We start from the raw sequence: 8826 nt of genomic DNA on the forward strand, positions 1-8826 counted from the left end.
TCATTCACATACACTGAAACAGGAAATAAACTGGGACAAACGGTGAAATGGGCTATAGATCCTCCTCCTCCTCACTGCAGGGCTCTTGACCTCACAGCTTTTTACAAACACAACACAACTACAATCAGATTGAAAGCCACTGAAAAGCTATGCTTAATAATTTTAGTTTACATTAATAGTATTTTACTTTTTTGTGTATATTGTTACATTTTCCATTGTAGTGAAATTGTTGTTTATTTGATCGTGTCACACAAGTTTGTATTTATTTCGCTGATGTTTTGAAACAATTGCATCACAAAGTATGTGTAACTTGTACCTGGATCTGGAAACTATACAAGACATTCTGTACCAAAGGTGTTGAATCAATAACAGAACCACAATAATAGTAACAATCTTTATTTGTGTAGCAGCTTTCAAAACACAACATCCTTAAAAAGCAATGCAGTACAAAATGTGGAAAAAAATGTAAAGAAACACACACGTATTTAGCAGGAAAACAATGTATAAGATTCTCAGGAAACTCATAAGATTAAGCAAATTAAGGCAAGGACTACAAATCCCAGGGAAAGTCTTCTAGTGTGTCCTTTTAATAACTTCTGTGACATCCCTACAATACTAAATGTGTTCCTCCTGCCAAGATACGCAACCTGCAGGTGAGACAAAGTAATCACGCATAAGGTTTCTTTGCATTACTGTTGGGTTGCGCTCCCTTCTATGCTCCAACGACTGCAAAGCCCCCATCCCTTGATTCCCTCAGGCTCCATCAACTATGTTGTGGTCAGCATTCTTCCAGTCTGCAGCGGCTGGAGGTGTATATGCCTCAGAACTGCGCTCATGGAGGAAGTTATGGATGCATAGGGAGGCCATAGTTATCTTATCCACCTTGTCTGGCTCCAAGCATATGGTAGACCTGAAAACTCAACCTGTTTACAAGAATGCCTGTTTACATTTCTGCCACTCTCCGTGCCCTAGAGAGGCGGTAGTTTAGTACCCTTTGACTGTGGTCCCTTAAGGGATATGCATCATCGCTCACAAACATGTACGGCATCTTTATGTTCAGCAGGCCCTGGTCCATCGCTTTGCACAGGTCAGAGTGAGCGAACAGTCCAGCGTCTGAGACGCTATCTTGGGCACCCAGAGATGATCTTATAGTTTGCATCCACAGTGAACCTGCCCCTTGTAATTATGGTAGAGGCTGCCACTTTTTGCTGGAGGTTGTATGTGGATGGGTTTTCCATTAAGCGAGGCACCAAGGCAATGTGGAAATTGCTGTTTCAGTTCAAAGTCCCGGGCTATTGTCCACCATTGCCTCTGTTGATGGTGTCTAGCAATAGAAGAAAAGGACATTTAAGGCTTCATTTCGTACATTGATTCTTGTATTTGCCACAGATGGTAAAATAATAAATTTCTGCTGTACTGTGCATTTCAATTCACGACTTAAGACTGTGACTCTTATATTATAATGTAATTACATTAAAAAAAGTCAATAACAGCAGTACTCCATCAAAATATAAACATTGTGAGATGAGATGAGAACAGGGCATATTATATTTTTGTAGATACTGTAAGCAGCCTTGTGTGGTGGTAACCAGAGCCTTCCTTCTTTTTTCATGACCCGGTACAGAGCGGCACAGGTCTCCATTAACTATGTATGAAATAGTGCTGGTCCCAATCCTGTACTGGAACCTGAGGGACTTGAATGTTTTGTGTTTCTAATGTTTTGGGGGATGGTTGTTGCAATGAATATGGGTATGTAAAGTGTTTTGGGTGGATGCATTGGTTCCTTTTTAGTATGATAAATAGAGTGCATAATAGGCTAGCCACACAGTATTGTGTGAATTCTGTGTAAATAGCAAAGGGTTCATTTGCATCGAAATTATTTATGACCCACAGAACTAGATTGTGGGTACAAGCGGCTGAAATGGGTTTCCTCAGGAGGGTGGCTGGCGTCTCCCTTAGAGATAGGGTGAGAAGCGAGGGAGTTGGAGTAGAGCCGCTACTCATTTGCGTTGAAAGGAGCCATCTGAGGTTGTTCGGGCATCTAGTAAGGATGCCGGCCCCCATGGCCCCCCCCTAGGGAGGTGTTCCACGCACAACCAGCTGGGAGGAGGCCACGGGGAAGACCCAGGACTAGGTGGAGAGATTATATCTCCACACTGGCCTGGGAAGGCCTCGGGATCCCCCAGTCAGAGCTGGTTAATGTGGCCCGGGAAAGGGAAGTTTGGTGTCCCCTGCTGGAGCTGTTGCCCCCGCGACCCGACCCCGGATAAGCGGTTGAAGATGAGCGAGTGAGTGAAATTATTTAGCCAAACAATAGGGATGCACTGATACGAAGTTTTAAACATTGCTTTTCTACCTTTGTAAAACAAAATGTAACAAATAAATATATATACATTTATATTTATTATTAAAATGATAAATCATACACCAGCAACTTGGTAAAACATCTTCAAAATTAACAGGTAGGTAGGTACTTTATTAATCCCCGAGGGGAAATTTCTGAGTTACAGCTGCAAAAAATAGAACAACAAGATAAGAACACAACAAGATTAAGAATAGAATAAGAATAAATAAGGTAGAAAATAAGCATTAGCAATAAATACTCTTAAAAGCTGGTTAGCAAGTGCCAGTACTAATGTCCAATTGTGATGCATGTCTGACTGCACTGCTGGATGGATGGATGAGTGACAGTGTGCGTGCGTGCGCGCGGGGGGTGTTAGTTAGTCAAGAGATGAGTTGTACAGTCAACAGGAATTACAATTCAAGTGTAAATCTTTTCAATGCAGCAACAAATTGGTCAAAACTTAAACAGGAATTCAGATTCCAGTATATAATGTATATAGTATATAAACATAGAATTCAATTGAATAGATCGGCCCCATTGTCACCGATATCCTATCCAGGTATTTGAGTCAGTATCAGTCTGATATCCGATCCGGTATCGGTGCATCCCTACCAGACAATGTGAGACATAAAAAGACTGTATACTCTAAACTTGATATGTGATATGTATCATTGCTTGCCTAATTAGCTCCTACACAGATTACTGGACCATAGAGTCTCTAACTGGTGTACACATTGAAGCAAATTGATCCAAGAGCCATTTAACCATTTACTGAGTGACTTGCAAACTTACAAAAACATTTAAGAAAATTGAAAACCCTTTACTTTCTGTATCCGAGGCCTCCTACAATAACATCTGAAAGGTGGATAAAATGTTTGGTTGTTTTTTTCTACAGTATATTTAGGCATTACAGGGTTATATTGATATTGCTCGGGCACACTCACCTGTTGCAAAGTTAAAGATGGATGCTCTCTCTGGGTTATTGCCAGCCTCATTTTAGCGTCCTGCTTGGTTATGAGTTTGACCATCCCCAGCAAGAAATCAAACTCCTCTGCTGTTATCCACAGCAGCTCCCTGAACCCAGTGTTCTGTCATCTATAGTTTCTACCAGAATACATTGGCATACACACAAGCTTTTCAGTATTTGTAACCTTGTCGTCCTTGCCCAACCACAGTGCGGGCAGGCAGCTAACTACGATTTCATTGCAAAAATATTTATTTAACTCCAACTGTCTCTGCAGAACAGGCAATCCTTGCTGTCTGCGTATCCCAATCCATTCTTTCACCCATTTTCTTTTCTTTTTCTCCTTAAAAATGGTTGTAACATATCTTTGATTCAATGCAAACCCATCTGTTTGTAAATGACAAAAAACATACAATTTATTAAACATTATTTTCACAGGATATTTGTGTCACTATCAATAAACATGTATCCTTATTCATTTAATCATTTTTTTGTTGGGTTGTTACGAGGGTACCGGAAATGCTAAAATGCTAACTCAATTCTGGGTTTTAGGACTCATTAATGTAGCACTCAATTGTCTGTGTTGTATAATGTATATAGTGTTGTTCAGAATTTTCATATTTGCATTGTAAACGCTGCAAATTTTAAATTGTGTCAAGATCACACAATATATTGCTTTCAGTCCTGTCCCTACACCACAAGGAGAGAGGGAATGAGGGAAGGGTTGTGTGTGTGTAATTAGAACAGCTGGCATGCATCTGGGCCTAATTACATCACCTGCTATGAAATTACAACATGATTATGTATTAAAATGAAATTTGAAATCAAAACTAATTTAGTTCAAATGTATGAGTAAGCTGAATATATCTATATCAGCTAAAGTTGAAAGTTTGAGCAGACTCTTCTGTGAGTTGTGATTGCATTAGTACCAGAAAAAGAGTGTAAAAGTCAAACAGCTCAAGAGACTACTGACTGAAAAAAAACATTGCAGCCAATCAGAACAACATGAATTTGCTTAACTAAAGCTGACTGGTTGTGAGTGAACTGCACAGCAACTGCCTGGGGCGGGCCCCCCAACTAAAAGGGCCCCAAACAGCTCTAGATTACTTATGTTTACATAAGAAAAGTATTGAATTATATTACTATTCTAACTCATTGTACCCTGAAATAACAAAAAAAAACCACTTACAAATATACACCTCAACTGTATACTGGGCTACTTACTGTGTTCTCCCACCTCAGAGGAAAAGCACTCCCTCTTGTGGCCAAAGAGGGCAACAACTCTTGTCTTCATTATGCCTGAATGCTGGAAACTGGAGCACAGTGACTATTTTGTTAACTACAACAATGTTGTGCCCCTTAAACAGGGGAAATAGTGAGAGAGAAGGATGAATGAATCACACACAGCTCTTCCCTTCACTCGTCTCTGTATTGAATCACATTTTAAATGTAATGCAATGTAAACAAAACTCATACATTTAGACATCTGAACTCAGTTTCTGGACCACAGTAATCATGGCTTAATTACATTTTTAACTTTCTCTAAATCATTTAAATTATCTTTTTAACTGCTTCTAAATGTTCTTAATTTAAATACAGCATTAAGTCTCTTATGAAATGTATTTAAACTTTTTAGCTCACTGGACACATGAATTCACCTTTAACTGTTATAAAATCAACAACTGCATACACATATGAACGTAACAACCTAGCTTAAATGCCGATGACAAAGTAAACAGACCTAGGCCTACAACGGGACCACGATGCATCCGACAGCTAGCTTACATAGCAACAGCGTTAGCTAGAAACTTTCAAACACAATACAGAGTACAAAATGTGCACTTTTCCTCTATAATGAACAACAACAACGTATAACGAATTCTTAACAACATGTGTTTACAACGTTATAGTGCTTTGTGGACGTTATTTACCTTAAACAGGGGAAATAGTGAGAGAGAAGGATGAATGAATCACACACGCAGCTCTTCCCTTCACTCGTCTCTGTATTGAGTGAGGAAGAGGAGCGCGATCCCCCTACTGGAACCCCGAGGCATTACCAACAGATCAACACAAAATCAACCCACACACACAAGGATCTGCATCACCTATCTGCATTATTCCTCTTTCTGGTTCACAGCATATGTGCTGCATAGTCTCTACAGTGACCAGTTTTTATGCATATTTACATCCAAAAATTAAATGACATGTCCTGAAACCAATACAGTAATAACTGAGACAACAAAGAAATTGGCTTTTCTCTAAATAAATGAATTATGCCTGAAAATTATTATTCTTGCCTGTCACTCTGTTACGTCCACAAAGTGGAACAATAACTTAACAACCAAATTAAACAGAGTCAAAGTGAAGTTCAAAAATTAAGTTTATTAAAGGACAACTGAAGGTTCACAAATGTGGTGGAGGTAGGGACAATATAGTTGTGCCAAATAATCAAAATTAACAAACCAAAACTAGGCCTAACTAAATCTGTCTTCTTTAAACACAACAAACAAAAGGCTGACTAAGTTATCTACAAACAGCAGTTTACAAAACATACATGGGTTGGCAACAACCACTAAACCTAGTGTTTCTAGACATGAAAAGAACCTACGTGCAAAAGTGTACAGGGTACCCCAGACTTACCTATGCCCTCTACCTCCTTACCACAAACCTTATCTTTAATTTCCCACTGGAAACAAGTGTCTTCACAATTCAAATACTTCATTACAAAATGAGTCAGAGAGAGAGAGAGAGAGCCCAGAGTGTGCCTCTTTTATGTGCAAACCACGACAGCGATTGGCTGGATAGAATGAGTGTGAGCCACTCAGCAGCTGGCAAACTCTGCACAGGTGGACTCCAATCACCTCCATTAACTCTGGATCCTGGAAGCACCTGCAAGACAAGGAGGGGCAGAACAACACAGGAGAAAAGCTCTGCAGGCCTGTCTGGCCCTGCAGGCACGTAACACCTCCACCCATAAGATTCCAACAATGGCTGGAATTATATACACACAATGCTATACTACAAACCTGCTAACTACGTGATAGTGCATCAGCTACCACATTTTCAGACCCTTTTTTATGTACCATCTCTAGGTTGAACCCCTGAACCATCAGCGACCAACGCATTAAACGCTGGTTGTGATTGTACATCCTTGAGAGGAACACCAAAGGATTATGATCTGTGTAGACTCTAATGGGTTCAACACTGGATGCAAGATAGACCTCAAAATGTTGCAAAGCCAACAACAAAGTGAGGGCCTCCTTCTCAATAGTGGAATAATTAAGCTGATGCTTATTGAATTTGCGAGAAAAATAACTCACGGGATGGTCAATACCCTGGGTGTCCTCCTGCAGAAGCACCGCTCCAGCCCCGACACCACTGGCATCAACCTCCACCTTGAAAGGCAAGGAAAAATTTGGGGCAGACAAAACTGGACCACAACACAATAGAGCTTTCAGACTCTCAAAGGACTTTTGGCACTCATCCGTCCAAACAAAGGGCTTGGATGGACTGGTCAAAGTAGTCTGGGGCCGCCACATATTATCTGTTCAATATCTTTACGCTGGTTACTACAGAGATGAGATAAGTATTGGGGCAAGTTAGACAATACCTCAGAGTTGCTCAACCTTGCCCCCTGTGGTGTGGCATTTCGCATCACCAACCCATCTTCATCACCAGCACTACTCACTCCTGCAAAAGAGACAACAGGTGAAACAACAGTCTTCACATCATGGACTGGAGATGACTCACTTTGATCATCTCGAGAATGGTACAGTTTTATCATATTTACATGACACACTCGGGTCCGTCGCCTGCGGTCAGGTGTCTGGATAACGTAGTTTGTATCACTAAGCTTCTTCTCTACTACATAGGGACCTGAAAACTTGATAGAGAGGGCCGAACCAGACAGGCAAGAGAAGCAAAACCTTGTCACCTGGCTGAAATGAATGGGCAACTGCCTTCTGGTCATAGTGCTGCTTCATCTTTACCTGAGAAGATTCTAGAGCCTCTTTAGCCAATGAGCAGGCGCGCTGCAGACGAACTTTAAGCATGGCAACATACTCAGGAACACTTTTTATCTTGTCTGTTGGAGACACCAACTGTTCTTTGAGAACCTTTAATGGACCCCTAACTTCATGTCCAAACACTAACTGTGCAGGACTGAAGCCGAGTGACTCTTGCACTGCTTCACGGGCAGCAAACATCAAAAGAGGAATGCCATCATCCCAATCTTTCTGACTGTCATGGCAGTGTTTGCGCAGCATTGATTTCAGAGTCTGGTGGAATCTCTCTAGTGCCCCCTGGCTCTCTGGATGGTAAGCACTAGAGGTAACATGCTTAATTCCTAAGGCCTTCAGGGCCTGAGCAAAGACTCTGGACTTGAAATTGGTACCTTGGTCAGTTTGTATCTCACGAGGCAGACCAAATACCGTGAAAAACTTCACAAGAGCCTTGGTGACAACCGGAGCTGTGATTTTCCGTAGCGGAATGGCTTCTGGGAATCTGGTGGAAGTGCACATAATTGTGACCAAAAACTGATTACCGCTCTTAGTCTTTGGCAACGGTCCAACACAATCAACAATTACTTTTCCAAATGGCTCACCCATCACTGGAATCGGGTTGAGAGGAGCAGGAGCAATCACCTGATTTGGTTTCCCTGAAACCTGACACACATGGCAGGTACGACAGTAACGAACAACATCAGACTTGAGTCCAGGCCAGAAGAAATGTCTAAGGACTATTATAAGTTTTTGTAACCCCCATATGTCCTGACCAATGGTGATCATGAGCTAAGGACAGTACCTGTGAACGATACACAGTGGGAACAACAACTTGGTAAATTGCATTACAGTCTACATCCTCTGAAACTTCACTTGTCCAGCGACGCATCAACAAGCCATCATTTAACAGATAAGCCATTTTCTTTTTCTTAGCTTCTTCCTGACTAAAGACAGAAGACAGACATTTGGAAAGAGTGGAATCACCTTTTTGTGCAGCAATGTATTCCGCACGACTTGCCGGGAGTTCAACAACCTCTCGAGTGGACTGAGACATGATGTCAGCGGGCTGATCAGTAAGCTGACTATCAGACTGTCACAGCAATATCAGGAACCTGGTCATTAACAAAGATAGTGTCAGACAAATCAAGACCATACTTCTTTGACTGGGCCCTGGTAACAGCACAAGCCAGAAAGACACTGGGGAGCAGTTGTCCCAGTTGGTCAGACTCAGAAGTGGTAGGAGAGCTTTCAACCACCTCAGGAACTGGCACAACCTTACCACCAGCCAGATCATTGCTCAGAATAAAGTCAACACCCTTAATTGGTAACGCAGGAAGAACAGCAACTTTGAATAACCCACTAACCAGGGCATGGTGAACATGTACATTATGTAAAGGGGCCGGAATATAACTCATTCCAACACCCTGTACAATTGCACTTGAGTTACATGATGAGATAGACGACAATGGTAAGATACCTGCTCGAATTATCGACTGGGAACCTCCTGTGTCTCTCAA

The 8826-nt window shown here is 41.4% G+C and overlaps 1 long non-coding RNA gene across 3 annotated transcripts; it reads right to left on the reverse strand.

The window, feature by feature from the left end:
• Window positions 1–321: 321 nt before the first annotated feature.
• LOC141772111 (uncharacterized) lies at window positions 322–5387 on the reverse strand. 3 transcript variants are annotated; one of them, XR_012594853.1, is made up of 4 exons: window positions 5240–5387; window positions 4533–4621; window positions 3289–3695; window positions 322–1324 (listed from the first exon to the last, which is right to left on the reverse strand). It is a non-coding gene; the product is annotated as an uncharacterized LOC141772111 (long non-coding RNA). The 3 variants fall into 3 exon arrangements; XR_012594854.1 differs by lacking the exon at window positions 322–1324 and adding an exon at window positions 2385–2510; XR_012594855.1 differs by lacking the exon at window positions 322–1324 and adding an exon at window positions 2385–2510 and having other exon boundaries at window positions 3137–3695.
• Window positions 5388–8826: the final 3439 nt, after the last annotated feature.

This window comes from Sebastes fasciatus, chromosome 8, assembly GCF_043250625.1.
Source record: "Sebastes fasciatus isolate fSebFas1 chromosome 8, fSebFas1.pri, whole genome shotgun sequence".
Lineage (NCBI taxonomy): Eukaryota > Metazoa > Chordata > Actinopteri > Perciformes > Sebastidae > Sebastes > Sebastes fasciatus.